The sequence below is a fragment of the Gossypium arboreum genome, chromosome 13 (assembly GCF_025698485.1).
Source record: "Gossypium arboreum isolate Shixiya-1 chromosome 13, ASM2569848v2, whole genome shotgun sequence".
Classification (NCBI taxonomy): domain Eukaryota; kingdom Viridiplantae; phylum Streptophyta; class Magnoliopsida; order Malvales; family Malvaceae; genus Gossypium; species Gossypium arboreum.
The window spans coordinates 85,619,617-85,642,536 of NC_069082.1; the positions used below are offsets into that span (position 1 = coordinate 85,619,617).

Consider the following 22,920-nt stretch of genomic DNA (forward strand, 5'->3'; position numbering starts at 1 on the left):
ATCCTACGTGCCTAACCAATGTACCCTTAATGGTACCACAAGTATACACTTATACAACAATATAAATTATCACCCAAACATGCCAATTTATAGAACTAAAACATCTAACCAATATGCCTATTATAAGCACTGCAATTAACCACAATATAAGATATTAATCTACTATATGCTATAAACTTGTACCAAAACATCTTTCATCACTCACTTATATCACCATAAGTTTTCTACTTGCACTTAGGTTCATTCTTTATAGATTGACATATCAAAACAAAAGTAACGAAAAAACAAGCCTATTACATGCCATTTAATCCAAAAACAAATGTTCCAAAAACTACCAAAAAACAGATAGATAGTGTGACTTGGGTGTTGATCTGATCGCCCAACCTTCAAAAGTATCTACAAAAACAAAAATTAACTCATGTAAGCTTATTGAAACTTAGTAAGTTCGATGTACAGAAACAATAAATGTTTCCAAAGTAAATAAAACAATTCAATCAATAATAACTTAACTATAAGCATTTCTTGTCATTCACAATCTGAAACTGGTGAATTGCATAATTCAATTCAAAGCTCAAATACATGTCATGCCTTTCAAAATCATTTAAACAGTTATAATACAATGATTATCGACCTAATGAATGACTTACAGATATGAGTACACAAGTAATCCAACCAAAACACGCCAATTGCTTGTAAGAGCTAATCCACCTGATAACATGCCAAATGCTCATAAGAGCTAATCCACCCGATAACATGCCAAATGCTCATAAAAGCTAATCCACCCGATAACACCCCAAATCAGGGAGTATAACACAAGGGTTCACAACAAATGTTGAACATCGATATACTTGGGAATATATATATATATATATCACACCTCATCCATCTCTACTCTAGGCCCCCGTAACACACCATCATTCAATTGTACTTTATCTCACGTTCATCCGGCCCAAGTACCGAAATTCAATAATATTTTTTCTAGAAACTTTATAACATAAATTAAAGAATTAATATAAACTATTTCATATCATATCATCATAAAATTCATATAAATATTGAATTTTAAAACAAACGAACTTGCCTGGACTGAGTTGTAATAGTTGAAAAAATTCAAGGACTATTCTATAATATTTCTTTTTCCACATAAATCTATAGGATCTTGATCTAAAATGTAAAATTTTTCAAATTATTAGCTTACATTTCATATTCCAATTTATTCTACATTTTATACCTTTTTATTTTTGAAATTTACACAATTGCCCCAAACTTTTACAATTTATGCAATTTTGTCCCTTCACCCCAAAATCATCAATTTGACTATTTTCTAGAAATTAGATTATAGAAGAATATTCTAGGCCTTTAAACAGTCCACAAAACATCTTTTTTCACCAATAAACCATGTAATTATAACATTTTAACAATTTAATCATTTAATAAAAAAACTAAATAAAATCACTTTACGAAAGAACCAAAAATCACAATGAAAACTTCAAACACATAATTATCATCACAAAAAACCAAGATTCATCAATGGAAACTTCTAAAATTTTTAATAGATTCAAAAACGAAGGTATGGACTAGTCGGACCTAGTTGCAACGATCTCAAAAACATAAAATTCATTAAGAACGGGGCTAAAGAACTTACTCGCGCAAAGGGATGAACTAACTGAACCTCCAAACTATGCTTCCATGGTGTTCTCAGTAAAAATGAAGAAAAATTAAAAATTAATTTTGTTTTAATTTTATAATATTTACCATTTTGCCATTAAAACCTGTACTATTTTATGATTTTCATCAATAATGTTGTCCAATATTAATACTAGTGAATAATTGCTACATAGGTCCTTCTTAATTTAATAATTAAGCTTTTTAATCACTTAAATGTAGTAATCAATAAGTTTTGCACCTTTTTCAGTTTAGTCCTTTTTCTTAGATTAACTACCTAAACGATAAAATTTCCTAACCAAATTTTAATACGACTCTAATGACTCCGTAAATATTCTATAAACAATATTTACAAGTTGACTCGATGAAAATTTGTGGTCTCAAAATCATTGTTCTACTACCATTGAAAAAGGATTGTTACAGTCATATCTCTTGACAGAACCATTAAATAAACTTTTTTTTCTTGAAGTTCAACAAAATATTTTTCAATGTTTGGATATGGAAAATTAGTGGTGTTCGAGACCGTCGAAGGTTCTGGGTCATTATTTCTTCTAACCTTTCATGGAAGCATTTTGAATATTTGTTTAATTTCAACAACTAATGAACTAGCAAACAAAGTTTCCAATAGAACATTAAAAAAAAAGAGTTTAAGAACCCTTAACCTTTTAAGAAGATATGACGAAGTCCTCATAATATTAGTTTATGGTTGCTCCTTTTAGTGCTTCGTTTTCCACTGGTTGTGACAATCTTGCATTTTAACTAATAGCAAAGAAGAGTTGTAAATTTAGGATTTTAATGCAAAAAAGGGTTCTAGGTTTGAGATTAAGAAAGGTTAAAATGTGAGATTAGGGTGTTTTTAGGTTTAAGACCAATACTTTTAGGGTTAAAAACAAAGTAGAAAATAGGGTTAGTGCACCGGGTTGCACAAATGGATCAGGTCAACCCTGTAGAAAATTGTAGCAATATCGTGATACCGGGGTTCCATGTCACGACACCCCTAGCAATTAACCATTGTTGTGACATCAGGGTTACATGTTGTGACATAGTCTAAAATTTTGGATTTTAGTTTATACTAACTTAGTGTGTCACGACCGACAAAGTTTGAGTTGCGATATAGTAATCATTTTTTCAATTTTCATCAATTCTATCCTTGGTGTTGCGACGCGAGGTCACCTTGTTTGCGACACTTGCTATATTTTCACCCTACATTCCAATTTCTAAAGTGTTATGATTTCTATAAAACATAAATTAAAAATTAAAATCTAGACTAATCTATTAGTTAAATATACAATAATTTACAAAGATTTTAAAATTTAATTTAAATAATCAAGTTTTACTGCCGAATTCATCCTACAGTACCATCAATTCACATAAGGACAATTTTCTAGTTCTTTTAGTATTCGTCCATTTCCCGTCATGCCATTCCACCTTTTTCAGCTTATCTCTTTCCTTGAAACTATTTTTTCATCCTGCATGGATTAAAGGAAGTTCGTCCCTTGATTCAGGATTATTAGGATTCAAATAGATAATTAATTACAATGCTCACTTAAGTCACTTTTATTTCCCCCCTTGTTGGTGACCACATTTAAAGATTTCGATTTCACCATTAATCCTCATTATTTTCCAGATCAATAGTGGACCTTGAAGTGGCTAGGAAAGGTCTCACTAACAGGATTGGTATCACTTGATTTTCTTTAAATTCTAGAACTACAAAGTCTATCGGAATGATAAAGCTACTCACTTTGAGTAACATATCTTCCAGTACTCCTTTCAGATGCACTGAGGATCTGTCAGCCAACTATAGTGTTATCTTGGTATTTTTGAGGTCCCCGAACCTGAGTTTTTCATAAATAGGTAAGGCATTAAATTAATGCTAGCTCTTAGGTCACATAGAGCTCTATTAAAATGAATGTTCCCTATCTCTATGGAATCGTAAAACTTCATGGGTCTTTCAACTTTTAGGAAACATGTGTCAAAATAATAGTACTACATGAAGCTCTTATATTAACTTATTCACCTACCTTAATTTTCCTATGCCTAAACATAATTTCTTTTAAGAAGTTGGCGTACTTAGAAATTTTCTCAATTAATTAAATTAAAGATAGGTTGACATTTAACATTTTGAATAAGTATAGAAAACTCTCAAACTCATCTTTATCTTGTTTTTCCTTCTTTCTAGCCTTGAAGGGAATGGTATTTTTGCAATGGCAAAATCTTTAATCATTTCTATCTCTGACTAAAATGCTGGTGTAACTACTTCCTTTAGTTCAAGTTCATTATCAGCTTCTAAGGATTCTTTTTTAAGATCATCAGTATTCCTCTTATGCATATCCTACATTGGGGTCTCTAGGCTACTCAGTACTTTACCCGAGCGAAGCTCTATTACTTTTACATGCTCCTTCCCTTCTCTACGAGGATTATTTTTGGTATTGCTAGGAATACCTGTGCCAATATGTCTTTTTATATCCCCGATCATGATCATCAATTGGCTCATCTAATTTTCAAGTTTAGTCAATGTTCTTGTCGAATTGGTACACTCAGACTGCATCTATTTCACGTCTGTTCTCATTGACTACATCTCCCCCTTGATTCTATCCAAATGTTGACCACATATTGTATGGTCATTCAGCTTGGACCTTTCCTAAGGTTTTTGTCTAAGGAGGTTGATAGTTAGAATTTTTAACTTGGTTCGAGCGATTACCTCCTCCTTGGTTTCCTCCCTATCTCCAGTTAGGGTGATCTCTCCATCTGGCATGTATTTGAATAGAGATTTCCTCCCTTATTTTCGATGTAGTTCACATTATCGGTGGGATTGTTAATATAGTGGAAGAGCGATTTGTCTCCTCCATAGACAGATGGTGCATTCTTTTTAGCCTCTATTTAGTTGATTCTGTCCACTAACTGCTGATATCTATCATCCTCTTAGACAACCTTCACTGTAGATGGTCCTTGGCTATATGTGTATTGTTTATTTGGCCACTGGCAGATATTCATCGCCATACTTTCTATTAATTCGTACGCATCCTCACATGTTCTGTTCATTAAGGCTCCTTATGTTGCTCCATCCAATCTTGACCTTGAATGCAAATCCAACCTGTTGTAGAAAATTTGCAGTCGTAACCACTCAGGTAATCCATGGTGTTGGCATTTTTGAATTAGTGTCTTAAATTGCTCCCATGCTTCGTGAAAGCTTTCTTTTTTGAACTATTTGAACATTGAAATTTCCATTCTTAGCTAGATTGTCTTACTAATGGGAAAGAAATTTTGTAGGAATTTCCCTGTGAATTCGCCACATGTTGTGATTGATCCTGGTGCCTGCGAATCTAGATAAGAGAATGTGTTATAGAGTAATTAAAAGGAAACAACCAAAGATGAATAGTTTCATCAGTGACATCATTATATTTGAATGTATCACAAATCTAGAGGAACCGTTTTAAACGTTGACTCGGATCCTCTGTCATTGTTCCTCGGAATTACAAATTATTCTAGATCATTTGGATAGCTAGCTTCATCTTGAAATTATTGGACATGATGACTATCCTTGTTATACTCCCTTGAACCATATCCAAATTTGGTAGTGCATACTCTTTTAAAGTCCTCTCGTTACATGCCATATTTATATTTACGGGTTGTTGTTGTGGTGGTGGTAGATCTTTAGATTGTTACTGCTAGCCTCGTTGAACAATAGATTCTCACATGGTACGTTGGCTACAACAGGTGGTGGATTTTGCATCTATTGCTGCTAATGTTGTTGTTATCAATGATTTATTCATATTATTCTTTCTGTGTCTGTGACTGGCTCTATAGGTGTTCCCCAACACTAAACCCAAAAAGATAAAATTTGTAGAAAATAAGAAAATTAAATTTGTAGCTATAACCTAAAATTTTCCTAATTATTCTATTAACATGTAAAAATTAAAACTAATATAGTGACGTTGCCTCCCTAGCAATGGCACCAACAACTTGACCGCCTTCGGACATACCAACATCCAGAGTAGAAATATTGTAGAAAAGATGTGACAAGTGATATCCACAAGTATACGGGTCCAGTTGTAGTATAGTTACAACGGAGTAGGTAAGTACTCCAAGGATCGTACCCAAGGGAGGTGAGCACTAAATTAGTTCTAATCTAAACATAAATAGATCTAATTAGTACTTTAATCGAATTATAGTACGAAGATTTAAAAGAACGATTTTGATAAACTATACTAAAAATAATATGAACGAAAATAAAAGAAAAGTAAATAAATGAAAAATGAGAAATCAAATAATCAAATATGTATAGATCTAGGCATGGGTGATTAGGTCACTTTGGTAATCATAATCAACTATAGTCTCGGGTTTTCTTGTTCAATCAACTAGTCAAACCTCAGTAGGATTTTTCGATTCTTCCACTGAAGTTCTGAGTTGGCAAGAACTACTTATCTTCCGACCCTACAGTCTAAACCAGTTCAAGGTTAAAATGTTCACGGATAAGCCATACCAAATTTGGGTTAATTCTCATCTTGATGACTTCCTAGGGTTGTCAAATGTAACACCTCTTACCCGAATTCGATGCTGGAATAGGGCACAAGGTGTTACTAGACGTAAACTCACACAATCATACAAAATCGAGACCTGAATTTTTGTCCAAATTTAAAACTTTTTATTCACATGGATATCATCCTTTATATAGGCCTTCTAGGCCCCAAACAAACACTGGGTGTGATTCGAGACTAAACTGAGAACTCTCAGAACATATACAATACTTAGAAATTTTTCCTGCTTTGGAGGGTCACACACCCGTGTGGGTAGGTCATGTGGTCTCACACGCCCGTGTCCTCAGCCCGCTAACTCTCTGTTTATGACGTCATCAACTAAGTTGCGGTCACACGACCAAGTCACACGCCCGTGTGCTTAGGCCTTAGCCTCCACATGGCTGAGACACACGGTCGTGTCTGTGCCTATGTGATTACTACTGAGAATTTTTTTTACCAAATTAGGGTACAAGGGACACACGGCCGGATCACACGCCCATGGGGGCAGACTGTGTGTCACACACAGCCTAAACACACGCCCGTGTGTCTACCTGTGTGGACAAATTCAAGGCTAGTTTCCAAGCCATTTGCCACCCTCTTATGCCCACATATGTACACACATCATGCTTAGTCAATCAACAACATAACCACTTGACCATATTCAACCATCACTCATTAAGCAAGTATAAACCATGACTATTTTAGTACACATTACTTTTATACATTCACATTTCCTAGCATATAGCTTAACATCATTCAAATGTCTAAAAACTTTTATCTATCCATACATTCATAAACCTTTTTAATAGGCATTTACGCCGATCCTTTCCTCTTTTTGTTATTCATTGAACCATAATATTAAAGGAATAAACACATAGTATCTCAATTTGGTTTGGCTTAAAAGCTTCACACATGATCTTCAATCAAATTTACCATATATTTATATCTCATGAACCCATAACCACAAGGTCATCACAAAATCATTCTCACAAACATGACTTATTTATTTGCATCCTTACCAAAGGTGCATCTTAAACCGAATCATTTCTCATGAGTTTTACGTACATACCTGTACTACTTCATGACATAATCATTCCTCATCAAAACTTTGATACAATCTTTGAATTACTCGTTGAACCACTTGGAATACTAAAGGACGTTAAGAATCATCATGCACCAAATAGAGTGCCAAAGCCATGTCCCAGTCATGGCCTTACATGGATCCACATATCAATACCATATCCTGGATATGGTCTTATACGAAGTCTCATGTAAGTGTCGATGCCATGTCCCAGACATGGTCTTACACTACCACACATATCAACACCGATGCCATGTCCCAGTCATCATCTTACACTGGTTCACATATCAACGCCGATGCCATGTGCGAGACATGGTCTTACGCCGGATCTCATATATCGATGCCAATGCCATGTCCCAGACATGGTCTTACATGGGATCTCATTTATTGATGCCAATGTCATGTCCCAAATATGGTCTTACATGGGATCTCATATATTGATGCCGATGTCATGTCCCAAACATGGTTTTACATGGGATCTCGTATCGGTACCAATTCCATGTCCCAAACATGGTCTTATACAGGACCTCATCTCGATGCTGATACCATATCTCAGATATGGTCTTATATGGGGTCTCATATCGATGCTAATACCATGTCCCAGACATGGTCTTACACGGGACCTTATCTCGAAAGTTTGTCGAATGTCATCGAGTCATCGTGAATCCATTTCATAAAGACAAATACATATACATATACATTTCACGTAATATTTAAGCATTAGACATATAATAATAACAACATGTTGCATTATTTTCATACAAACTTACCTCGATACCAAAAATAGTTAAAAGGACCTAACCGTCAACTATGCGTTTTCCCCCGTTCTTAGTCCAAACCTCATTTTCTTTGATCTAAAACATCACATTTAACTTATTTATTAGTCACATTATTGAATGCGATCCAAAAATCACATTATGAAAAAATTACATTTTTTTCCCTAAACTTTGTCATATTTACACTTTTTCCCCTAGGCTTATAAAATGAAATGTGTTCAATTTCTTTGCACTTTAAGCCTAGACAAATATTTTTCATAATAGCAGCCCACAATTTCCATTAAATCACACTTTTATGGAAAATTTTATAACTTTTACAAATTAGTCCTTTTTAGCATTTTCATCGAAAACTACTTAGTAAAAGTCGTTTAACACACAAACAACATTCATATTCCTCCATTAAACATCAAAATACACACATGTCACACATGGTTAAATTTTTAAACATGAACCCTACTTCAAATCAAGGGTAGAAATAGGTAAATCTTGCTACGAGGATTTCAAAAACGTAAAAATCATTAAAAACGGGGCAAGAATAGACTTATTATGGAGATTGGATAGCTTGAACAAAACCCTAGAAATGGTGGTCTTCAAAATTTTGGCCTAAGGTTGAAGATGACCAAAATTTGGCTTTTATTTTGTTTATTTAATCATTTAATTACTAAATGACCAAAATGCCCCTAACTTAAAAATATTCTATTTCACCTATTTCAGGTCCATTTTTTGTCCAACAAATTAACCAATGGTCTAATTACCATATAAGGACCTTCAATTTAAAATTTCATAACAATTGGACACCTCTAGCATGTAGAACTCAACTTTTGCACTTTTTACGATTTAGTCCTTTTGACTACATTGTGTGCCCAAACGTCAGAATTTTCAAACAAAATTTTCACAAAATCATTTTGTGAAATCATAGACCATAAAAATATAATAAAATAAATTTTCTTACGTCATATTTGTGGTCCTAAAACCACTGTTCCGACTAGGCCCAAAATCAGGCTATTACAATTCTCCCTCTTTTAGGGATTTTCGTCCCCGAAAATCTTACCAGAAGAAATTTATTTCAACTCTTATGAAACACTTTCACTAAATTTCTAGAATCACAAATCGATTTAACCTTGTATATCTCTTTCCAATAACCTTTGGACTTTAGCATACAGTGCTAGAACATATTGTCAAAATTTTGAATTACTCTCTCGGGAACAGATAGCTCAGTTGATCCGTCAAATAAGAACTATGTACATACTAGAATGATCACACAAATATTTCTTTTTCAAATGATCAACCACAATCCAATTAACATCTCCATTTTTCAGAGATATAAAAATCTTGATACGAAATCTATAGCAATTCTACCTCATAACACACTAGTATTATCACTGACTGCAATAATCCTGAATGCTCTAAATGTTCGGCTTACTTACTTAGAAATAAATGTTTGAATATAAATTCTAAATATCATGTAACATTTACAATTTCCAGAACTGTAACACCCTAAACCCGGCCTATACGTTATGGCCGAATCTGGCAATGTCACATTGAAGTGTTTTTCGCAAAAGAAATATTGTCGAAAAACCTTTTATTTATTTACCTTGGTCATGGTACTTAGTGATAATGTTAAAACATGTCATTTAATCTCCAAAACTGTGTTGTTGTCGAAAAGTTAACCATATTAAATTGTTATTAACTTTAAAACACTATTTCTTATGGAAGCTTTTAAAATTTGTTGCCTAACCGTGGTGTTTTGAAAAACATTTATCTTTTGAAACCTTATGTCCTATTGCTAGAAAATATAAATTAAAATAAATCCAAAATTAAAGAATAAAAACTTAAAGAGGCCTTATTACATAAAAATACCCAGATTAAAATTACTTATAAATTAAAAGTCGAATACGGAAGCATGAGTGGTTGTGTGGTCACCTTCGAGTCCCTTGCAGTACTGATTCGCCTACGGATTACCTGCGCAAATAAGCAGAAGGGTGAGTTTATGAAAACTCTGTGTGTAATCTCATATAAGAAAATAGTCAGAAAACAAGCACAGTCTGGGCCTAAGCTCTTTTTAGCAATAGTGACAATATCAGTTTGGGCTTTAGCACATCTTAATATAGAAATAGTCATGTGTTTGGGCCCTAGCCCATTGTAGTAACAGTAAACAATACAGTAATAGTAAACAGTAACCAGTATGCAAGTCCTAGCCATCCAACCTCTACACTCCATCTCTGTCCAACCTTACACTCCATGTGGGGATATAATCAACCCACCCATCCCTACACTCCAGAATTAGCACTTGTTGCAGCACTATACAATATTTGCAGCAGAGCTACCAGTATAATAGGCTTAGAGCCATCAGTGATTTGCAGCAGAGCTGCCAATATAAAATACTTCCTCCGATCATAATAAACCCATCCCCATGCAATGCATCATACAATCATGTCATGTCATATCATAGAATCATACATGTATCAATTACAGTTTAAATAGCATGCTAAAATACAGTCATACATGTACGTATATACATATATACATCACATAGGGCAAAACAGTCATCTTACCATATAATGGCAAAATAGTCATCGTACCACATAAGGGCAAAACAGTTATTTTACCAAATAAGGGCAAAACAGACATTTATAAAATTTAGGGTCGAGGTATGCTTATCGACCCAACAGTAGGTCCACAGTCGTCTCGGGTGACTCGTGCAACCTTAGCAGCCAAACAGTGAAAATGGGCCCAAGGCACATAATACGAGACCATGTGGGCCCACATGCCCATGTGCCCCACAGGCCCAAATCTGGCCTTGGCCTTGTGGACTAAAAAGTTGGTCCAATATTCTCCACACGCCCACGCCCGAAACCGTTGCCGGAGTCGAGCTTGAGGAGTTACCGAACATAATTTATCAAATTAAGAACTTCAAATCTTTTGTTTCTACATTCACAGCTTTCTAGCTACTAGCATCATAGTTACAAGAAAAATCATATCTCGAGTTACGAAACTCGAAATCAAGATCTGTAAATTTTCCCTAAATCTAGACTCATATATCTATTTAATAATTTTTTTCTAGAATTTTTGGTTGGTCCAATTAGTACAGTTTATTAGTTAAAGTCTCCCCTGTTTCAGGGTTCAACTGCTCTGACATATGTGTATTACGAATCAGATATCTCTCTATACAGAATTTAAATGACTACAAGGTTTATTTATATTAAAATTAGACTCAATAAGGAATCTTTACATATAAATAATGACTTCTAATTAGTTTTGTACAATATATTATGAATTTTTAAATTTAGAACAGAGGATCCAAAAATCACTCTGGCCCTGTTTCACAAGGTTTCAAATATATCATAAAGTATAATTTATATGCCTGTTTTTTTTATCCATATGAAAATAGACTTATTAAGCTTCAATTCCATAACTTTCTCATCATTTAATTCCATTTATACTATTTTTAGTGATTTTTCAAATTCATGTCATTGCTGCAGCAATATTCTGTTTTAAGGCAAATTTCATCTTTTCATGAGTTGTTATGAACTAGATAACCTATTAAACTTCCATGATATCAAACATGATCTAAATTTAACCATCACCATGACTTATCAATATCAAACATTTTCTCAACCAATCATGGTGTGATAGCCTTAAAATGACCCTAGTCGGAATGTGGTTTCGGGACCACAAAACCGAGGCATAAAAATAATTTAATATTCATTTTGATGCCTATAATATGTGTTAATTCGTGTGTGACATTTTTGATGTTTTGATTTAGAGTTATAAATGTGAATTTCACTAAAAAGGACCTAGTAGTAAACTTTGAAAGTAGGATAGGGAAATGTGTGATGACTAATTGAATCATGCATGCAAAACAATGGTTTTGCATGTCAAATACCCTTCTTTTTATAAGTGGTGGCCGGCCATGATGGTCACATATATATAATATGTATTAAATCTTAATTAAATGACTATTATTTTATGCAAAAGAAAGGTAATAAATAAAAGAAAGAAAAAGAAAAAGGGTAATGAAAACAAAGCTTGTATCCTTGGTTCTAGCTTGGCCGAAACTTAAAGGAAGAAAGGGATATAGCATTCGGTTGTCTTAAGCTCAAAACAAGGTTAGTAATTCATGTTAGATTTTGGAATTTTAGCTTAATTTAAGTTAATTACTAAGTTCTTTAATTAGCCTATGTTAAAATTTTGGACTTGGGTGGTGAATGAAGCATTCGGCCATGGTTGTTAGTGAAGAAATTTGATTACCTTCTTCATGTTTTAATGAGTAAATGTGATATGGGTGTTAAGCCGAATGATGTTTAAGTACGAATGTGTTTGGATGGATGTGCTTATGAGTATGACTTGAGATAAAATGGTGGTAATGTTGTATACACTTGATAAGTATGTTAGATGGTTTGAGATTTGAACTAGTTATCAAGTTCTTTAGGTAGCCCATGCTAGGAATTTTGATTTTGGCATGACTAGGACTTTCGCCATAGTAGCTATTGAGGGTTTAGGTTTGTGATTCATGTTAAATTGGATGATAGGAAGAAAATCGGCTTGTGTATGTGTAGTTGCGAATGTGAATTTAGGTAACATTTCTTGTAACATTGGCATTTTAAAAGTGATGGAATGGGGATTTAAGCTTGATAAGATTTTGTTAAGGATGAATGAAAAAAAAAATGTGTATTCGGCTAGGGATGATATGATTGATTGGTGAAGTGGCTAATAGGGATTTTTAATGAAATTATGCCAAGGCGAATGTATCATGAAGTAAATAAAATGCTAAATGCGCATTATGTGCTTATCACGTATAATCGGCTAGGGAGGTTTGATATGAAGCTTTGATAAGTTTGAGAGATGAATGACCGAATGAGCAATAGGTTATGTATGGATGAATTTTATGCATATGTTTGTGTGTAGCATTAGTAATTTAATGGCATTCGACATTGTTTAATTAAAATTTGAAATGAATGTTTGGAAGATTAAATAGGTCGCTCTAATGACCAAATATGCTAAAAGCTAAAATATGGACAAATGATCTGAATGAATTGGTTTTTGAATTGTATATGGTAGCCGTATGTATGTGTTTGATTGAGAAGTAAATTTGTTTGAATTAGCTCAAGAGCTTAGAGGACCAAAGTTGGATAAAGGGAAGGAAAAAGTGATCGAATAGCCGTCGAAACCGCTCGACAACATCCGAGGTAAGTCTTGAGTAATGACCCTACTTGAATTATATTGAAATGATTTGTCATATTATGGCGGATAGCCGAATGTGCGTAGGGACTACGTTATAAAGTCAATTGAAATCATGCTCTTTGTGTGTGGCTATTGAGCGAAATTGGAAAGGTTTGATAAATGTTTTGTGTTTGAGCCTTAGTAACTGAAAATGAAATATGGATGTGTCATGATTATTGATATATGTGTGCATGAGCATTTGAATGATACCGGGCTAAGTCCCAAGGCATTTATGCTAGTGATTATATCCGGCTAAGACCGAAGGCATTTGTGCGAGTTGTTATATCCGGGCTAAGACCAAGGCATTCGTATGAAGTTGTTATATCCGGCTAAGACCAAGGCATTTGTGCGAAGTTGCTATACCGGGTTAAGACCAAGGCAATTGTGCTTGTGGTTATATCCGCTAAATTCCGAAGAAACTTGGTTTGAAGGTGAGCGTTTTGTGCTGTAATAAATTCAATTAATACGCTCGAAAAACCCAAACGATAAGGTATGTTTGCATGTGCATCGGAAAATTCGATTCGTTTGAAATAGTATTCGTTCAATCGACTAACGAACTTTCGGCTCTTAGATAGGTTGATACCTTGTGTGTGTATATGTTGATGAAGTGTGAAGTAAGTATGATTATGAGAATGTGTATTAATAAAGTGATTCATTTAGCTATGTGAACGTAATACTTTAGTCAAAGCCGATTTCATTACTTGAAACTTACTAAGCATTAAAATGCTTACCCCGTTGCTTTGGCTCTTTGTTTTCTAGATTTTGTTCGTTAGCTATCGGATTCGGGATCATCAAGTCAAGTCATCCACACTATCAAAGCCCTTTGGTACTCTTTTAGTTGAACTCTGGATATGGCATGTATAGGACTACCCTTTGTTGTTTTTCAAGTACGTTTTGTGATGTATGTGTGTACTGACCATGCGAAAATGGCTCGTAGAAGTGGAGTATGGCATTAGACCATTTGTGTTTATGTATATATATATGGTTTCATGATGTGACTATGGACTGGAATGGAAGTGTTGGGCAAATGATCAGCCATTGGAATGGCTAAATATGATCATATGTGGACCTATGTATGACAAAACTCTAGTTGGTCCATGGAAACCACGAAATAGGTAAAATTTACCTTGAAAACAGATGCTGACAGCAGCAGTGGTGTGGATTTGAAAAATCACTAAAATTTGTAGGAATGGAATTAAATAGTGAATAAATTATGTAATCGAACCTTGATGAATCTATTTTCATATGAAAGTAACGAAACAATCATATGAACATTATATTAAGAGATATTAAAGTTCTCGTGAAACAGGGATAGAACGGTTTCTGGATCCCCTGTTTCGACTTTGAAAATTTACCATAAATTATCCAGAGACAATTAGAAGTCATACCTTATATGTATAGATTCCCCTTTGAGTCTAGTTTCATTAGAAACAAACGGCATGAGTATTGAATCTCTTTACAGGGAGATATCCAAGTCATAATACATGAAGGTCAGAGTAGTCGAACCCAGAATTAGGGGAGACTTTAACTAATAAACTGTATCAATTGGCCCGACCAAAAATTCTAGAAATAAATCCAAAGATGGATATACGAGTCTAATTTGATGGAAAATTTATGGAATAAGTTTTTGAGTTTTGGAACTCGAGATATGATTTTTAAGGAGACAGTGACGCAGTTAGCCAGCCTGTCTGGAATTTTTTTTAAATGGACTGTGAAAACAAAGTAATTAAGTCTGTTAGCACCTCGCGTTCGACTCCGGCAACGGTATCGGGTACGGGGTGTTACACATGGCCATATCATAAAATTATTTACACAAAATAAATATATTGCTATACATGCCATACTTAAGTTTTACAAGCCATTTACCCAGATGAAAGTCCTTTGGATAGTGTGATCGAACCTTCGACCGTCCCAATTCCCAAGTCGGCTTGTTCAAAACTACATAAATAAAGAGGAGGAGTAAGCATAAATGCTTAGTAAGTTCATATGTAAATAACAAGTAACATAACAATACAAATATACCAAACAACTTTAGCATGGTATCACCAAAACATATATCATATTTCTAAACATCATTCATCATCTTACTACCTTATCGTTGTTGTATCTATTATCAACCCGAGGGTTAAGAACATACCTGTCCAAAGTGTCCATTTCACAACACTTACCAAAACGTCGCTTGCATCTTAAGTGTTCTTTCATTTCACTAGAAATTTCACCCGTTGAACACATCGGAATACAACTCGGATACACAGATAATTTGCACATAAGTGCCTCATATGTAATCAAGAAATCATGTAACCCGCCCCTAAGTGAACTCGGACTCAACTCAATGAGCTCGGGCGTTCGCATCCATAAGTGAACTCGGACTCAACTCAATGAGTTCGGATGCCTAGTTACATTTCACGAACTCGGACTCAACTCAACGAGTTCGGACATTCGCATCCATAAGTGAACTCGGACTCAACTCAACGAGTTCGGATGCTCAACCATCCTAGTGACATGTCACTTGTATCCTAATCTATTCCTAAGGTTCAAACGGGCTTTTTTTTTTATCTCACATTGCCTTCTTCCATGGAATATCGTAACCGATACTCGGTAGCAATTCATATTTATCAAGTAGTAAACATAATTTGCATATTACTCAACATTAACCACAAAGCATAATATTTCACGATAAAAAAAATCAGCATATCATATAATTAACATCAATAACTTAAAAATAACAATTATGCTACATTATTTACACATGAACTTACCTCGTATGCGAAAATGGCTACTTTTACCATTTCGTCCACAACTTGGTATTTTTCCATTTTAGCCCGAATTTCAGTTTTCCTTGCTCTATCATTTAAAATATAGTCTAATTAGGACTCACATTATTCAAATTGACCCAAAATCATATTTTGACAAAATTATAGTTTTGCCCCTAAACTTTTGCATATTTACACTTTTGCCCCAAAGCTCGTAAATTAAACTTCAGCCTATTTTCTTATGTTTTATGACATGCTGATCATTTTTCCCTTCTATGGCAACATCAAATTCTCACTCTAACATGTACTTATGACTATTAGGTATTTTTACCGATTAAGCCCTTTTGCTCGTTTTCACTTAAAACCGAGTAGCACAAGTTGTCTAACATAATTTAAAACCTCATATTCTATCATAAAACACCAAAATACACAAATTTCACCTATGGGTATTTTTCCAAATATAAACCCTAGGTTAAATTATTGCTAGCATAAGCTAAATCGAGCTAAGGACTCCAAAACGTAAAAATCATTAAAAGCGAGGCTAGAACGGACTTACAATTGAGCTTGGAAGCTTGAAAACCCTAGCCATGGTTTCTCCTTGCTATATTCGGCCATGGGGTTGAAGATGAGCAAAATTGGCTTTTAATTTTGTATTTTAATTCATTTTACCCTAAATGACCAAAATGCCCTTACTACTAAACTTTCCAAAATTCCATCCATGTCCAATTTTTGTACATAGACTTAGAAATTGGTAAAATTTCTATTTAAGACCTCCTAATTAATATTTCAAAACAATTTCATACTAGAAACTTCTAGAATGCAAGTTTTGCAAATTATTCGATTTAGTCCCTAATTTCAATTTAAGCACTTTATGCATAAAATTTCTTCACGAAATTTTCACACAATCATGCAATCATATCATAGACCTCAAAATAATTATAAAATAATTATTTCTATCTCGGATTTTGTGGTCACGAAACCACTATTCCGACTAAGCCCAAAATCAGGATATTACAACTCTCCCCCCCTTTGGGGATTTTCGTCCCCGAAAATCTTACCAGAAAAGTGGTCTTCACTTAGATTCCTCAATTTCATATTCGGTGCTGAAGAACTTTCACTCAGGCATTGCCTCCAATATATCTCATTAATTTCTCATATATTCTGAAAGTTTACGAACTCATCTCTTAATTGTTCTTAAATTTTCAACCCTTCTCCGTTTCCCTTGTCATCTTGACATAAAACTAGATCTCAATTTGGTTAATGGAGACTAGAATTCCAAGAAATTCAACAATCAAAAAGACCTGAAATTCCATGAATCTGATGAGTAGGGATTCATTCAATACCGATATGATTTATAGATCTGGCCAAACATTTAACAATAGGATACATCACATTTTCCTCTTTCCGCCATGGAAATAATTCTGGTATGGCCTCAAGAATAATCCTTCTTATTTGCATCCCAATATCAACACTGGCAAGGATAATTTTGATAGATCCCAATGCTCGACTTTAACCTCTTTAACAACTCAGATTTTATGTAACATCGAATGCTCTAAACTATCACATTACCTCACTGTCTTGAAACACATCACAATTCATACAACGGTACATTACTGAAAGTCGAAGTCTTTACTCAATGTAGACTAGTCTAGTTCGGGCGCTTGGTTACCAATATTCTCATCTATCCAAACTCATCAACATGTAATAAACTTTTCAGCTTTCACAAGACGAAAACCTTATCATTCGTAGTGACTTTAACTAATATCCAACTCTTTCTAATAAATATACACTTCTCATTCGGACTATTTACTCTTTTATCTGTACAAAATGAAATTCTATTATCGACTTGAGAAAATAATCGACATAATTGTCACATGAAATCTTTCAAATAAATAATTCACCATACCGAAATGAAACTCGCTTTTATCACCTATGCCTTTCTTGATGTCAAATCCTTACGTAAATTAGAAAAATCCCAATACTAAAATCACCACATTACCAAGATCAAATTAGAAGTATAGTCATATTTGACATGATTATCACGAGTGAAGAACGACTTGAACAGGAGTCATAATTGACAAATTATGGAACAAAGATAACAAGGAAACCGAATAAAGAAATCCAAGATAGAGAAATCCAGAATAAAGAAATCCAGAATAAAGAAACCCAAGATACGATACTATGCCGGAGAATCAAAAACCAAACTCATAGAGAAAATACAGAATACCCCAATAATTCTTCAAAGAAAGAAAGTCTAAAAGAAAACATCATTTAATCCCACTGAAATCAAATATAACAAGATCAATATATCTTCCCATACATATATATCAGATGAAGCATCAAGTAAAAGAAACAGAATCATAATATCATATGTATTCTCTCATCAGTTCTTATTAGATGAAATGAAATAGAATACCCGATGAAATAGAGCAATATAAATTATAAACCAGTCAGATTACCAATGCTTTCATCCAACACTAGGATTAAAAGACATTCCCATATAACAAGAATTTCTTCAGAAGATCAATAGCCATAAAAATATTTCTGAGAACGGGTAAACACATAGAACATCTCAAAAGAGATCGCTAAATCTGTCCGATCATAATGTCACACTCAGATAGTTCACATTTCAATTATCATTTCCCCAACTAGTTCTGCCGTCACAAATTTCATATTAAACCATTCACTAAAGAAGGCCAGTTCTGAATAAATTTCAATTTACACTTTTCTCGACCTTGCACCTGAGTAATTCGGTTTACCAAGAAGAATTCCTTTTCTAACTGGGACAATGCATAACTCCAATAATCTTTACGTCAATCCGATACTTTATTGGCTCTGACTTTACTTATCAGCTCATTTTCAATCTCTGATCATACTTATAATTATTCTATCACTGAACTCTTTGGCTTCTCAACCGAAAACTTATTCAATACAAATCTCATGAAATTCCATTACAAGTACCACTTTGGTAAGGGGTAGGGGTTGTAGGACCTCTAACTCGACTTTCTTATACATACACATATGACACAACTCCCATCATCATAGCAACATCATCAAAATCATGTCATTCATTCATGTTGGCTTACACCAATTTTCCTATTGTCCCATTTAGACAATATACTTATGCATACATTCTATGTTTTCTAGATAGCTTTACTTATCCATTCATTTAATTAAATTAATTCATACTCATGACATCATATAAGGCCAAACAAACATAGATATTTGCATCACAATCACAACTTTCATTCGTGCATCATCATGTACATATCATTACAATCATATAATTCAGGTCCAACAATTTAACATAGATAAGTTCATTTCATTATAATCCTTTATCTCATAAAAATTGTATATCATTAACATTCATCAACATTCAACGTCCAATCAAGACAAGGACATTTTCATTCAGTATCATGATATTATGACCTTTATTCATACCTTTACTACTTTCTATTTATTCCGTTCATCTTATCAAGTAAGCCACATACACCGCATCGTATGAGCATTAAGCAAATATGGATATTTATCACAACATGAACTTTCATCTCACATATTATCACATATGTATCATAAACTTTTATTCATACTTTTCTGAACCGAGACTTATCATAATCATAACTTTACTCAAATACCTTCGCATAACATTGAACATGGTCAAGACAATTTCGGTTGGAGAGTACCTGTCTAAATAAGACGGTACTCATACGCGTCGGAAGACATCACACTATCACAGATCAGTGGCATGTATAGCTAAACTTTTACACATGCTAGGTTAGTCCGAGAACCGACCAAACCTGCTCTGATACCATTAAATGTAACGTCCCCATGCCCGAAACCGTCGTCGGAGTCGAGCTTGAGGAGTTACCGAACATAATTTATCAAATTAAGAACTTCAAATCTTTTGTTTCTACATTCACAGCTTTCTAGCTACTAGCGTCACAGTTACAAGAAAAATCATATCTCGAGTTACAAAACTTGAAATAAAGATCCGTAAATTTTCCCTAAATCTAGACTCATATATCTATTTAATCATTTTTTTCTAGAATTTTTGGTTGGGCCAATTAGTACAGTTTATTAGTTAAAGTCTCCCTTGTTTTAGGGTTCGACTGCTCTGACATATGTGTATTACGGATCAGATATCTCTCTATAAAGAATTTAAATGACTACAAGGTTTATTTATATTAAAACTAGACTCAATAAGGAATCTTTACATATAAATAATGACTTCTAATTAGTTTTGTACAATTTATTATGAATTTTTAAAGTCAGAACAGAGGATCCAGAAATCACGCTGGCCCTGTTTCACAAGGTTTCAAATATATCATAAAGTATAATTTATATGCCTGTTTTTTTTATCCATATGAAAACAAACTCATTAAGCTTCAATTTCATAACTTTCTCATCATTTAATTCCATTTATACTATTTTTAGTGATTTTTCAAATTCATGTCATTGCTACTGACAATATTCATTTTAAGGCAAATTTCATCTTTTCATGAGTTGTTATGAACTAGATAACCTATTAAACTTCCATGATATCAAACATGATCTAAATTTAACCATCACCATGACTTATCAATATCAAACATTTTCTCAACCAATCATGGCCATATCATAAAATTATTTACACAAAATAAATATATTGCTATACATGCCATACTTAAGTTTTAAAAGCCATTACCCAGATGAAAGTCCTTTGGATAGTGTGATCGAACCTTCGACCCGTCCCGATTCCCAAGCTAGCTTGTTCAAAACTACAGTAAATAAAGAAGAGGGAGTAAGCATAAATGCTTAGTAAGTTCATATGTAAATAACAAGTAACATAACAATACAAATATACCAAACAACTTTAGCATGGTATCACCAAAACATATATCATATTTCTAAACATCATTCATCATCTTACTACCTTATCGTTGTTGTATCTATTATCAACCCGAGGGTTAAGAACATACCTGTCCAAAGTGTCCATTTCACAACACTTACCAAAACGTCGCTTGCATCTTAAGTGTTCTTTCATTTCACTAGAAATTTCACCCGTTGAACTCATCGGAATACAACTCGGATACACGGATAATTTGCACATAAGTGCCTCATATGTAATCAAGAAATCATGTAACCCTCCCCTAAGTGAACTCGGACTCAACTCAACGAGCTCGGATGTTAGCATCCATAAGTGAACTCAGACTCAACTCAACGAGTTCGGATGCCTAGTTACATTTCACGAACTCGGACTCAACTCAACGAGTTCAGACATTCGCATCCATAAGTGAATTCGGACTCAACTCAACGAGTTCGGATGCTCAACCATCCTAGTGACATGTCACTTGTATCCTAATCTATTCCTAAGGTTCAAACGGGCTTTTTTCCTCGATCTCACATTGCCGTCTTCCATGGAATATCGGAACCGATACTCGGTAGCAATTCATATTTATCAAGTAGTAAACATAATTTGCATATTACTCAACATTAACCACAAAGCATAATATTTCACGATAAAAAAAATCAGCATATCATATAATTAACATCAATAACTTAAAAATAACAATTATGCTACATTTTCCAAGTATATCACATAATTTGACATATTATCAAACAATTATCACAAGTATAATATTTCATAATAATTATCATATCATTTAAAAACATTAAAACATTTAAAATAATAACTATGTTACCAACATTTACATATGAACTTACCTCGTATGAAAATGGCTATTTTACCATTTCGTCCACAACTTGGTATTTTCCCCATTTTAGCCCAATTTCAGTTTTCCTTGCTCTATCATTTAAAATATAGTCTAATTAGGACTCACATTATTCAAATTGACCCAAAATCATATTTTGACAAAATTACGCTTTGCCCTAAACTTTTGCATATTTACACTTTTGCCCCAAAGCTCGTAAATTAAACTTCAGCCTATTTTCTTATGTTTTATGACATGCTGGTCATTTTTCCCTTCTATGGCAACATCAAATTCTCACTCTAACATGTACTTATGACTATTAGGTATTTTTACCGATTAAGCCCTTTTGCTCGTTTTCACTTAAAACCGAGTAGTACAAGTTGTCTAACATAATTTAAAACCTCATATTCTATCATAAAACACCAAAATACACAAATTTCACCTATGGGTATTTTTCCAAATATAAACCCTAGGTTAAATTATTGCTAGCATAAGCTAAATCGAGCTACCGGGACTCCAAAACGTAAAATCATTAAAAGCGAGGCTAGAACGGACTTACAATCGAGCTTGGAAGCTTGAAAACCCTAGCCATGGTTTCTCCTTGCTATATTCGGCCATGGGGTTGAAGATGAGCAAAATTGGCTTTTAATTTTGTATTTTAATTCATTTTACCCCTAAATGACCAAAATGCCCTTACTACTAAACTTTCCAAAAATTCCATCCATGTCCAATTTTTGTCCATAGACTTAGAAATTGGTAAAATTTCTATTTAAGACCTCCTAATTAATATTTCAAAACAATTTCATACTAGAAACTTCTAGAATGCAAGTTTTGCAAATTATTCGATTTAGTCCCTAATTTCAATTTAAGCACTTTATGCATAAAATTTCTTCACGAAATTTTCACACAATCATGCAATCATATCATAGACCTCAAAATAATCATAAAATAATTATTTCTATCTCGGATTTTGTGGTCATGAAACCATTATTCTGACTAGGCCCAAAATCAGGATATTACAAAAATGGCCCAAAACGACCTCGGCCCATGAAATTGCTCATAGATGGCCTCAAAATTCTTACACCCATGTTTAGGCACTCGGACTACCACACGAGCGGCGCTTTTGCCCGTGTGGTGTTATCGGCATTTATTTTGGCTCTTGCCAATTTATGAAGGAGCAGTGTTTTTACACACATGATTGCGAAAGTGTACACA

General features: G+C 33.9%; 1 non-coding gene across 1 annotated transcript; it reads left to right on the forward strand.

Moving 5' to 3' along the window:
* Positions 1-4,795: 4,795 nt before the first annotated feature.
* LOC128287006 (small nucleolar RNA R71) lies at positions 4,796-4,901 on the forward strand. Its single transcript, XR_008277706.1, has one exon. It is a non-coding gene; the product is annotated as a small nucleolar RNA R71 (small nucleolar RNA).
* The last annotated feature ends 18,019 nt before the right edge of the window (positions 4,902-22,920 follow it).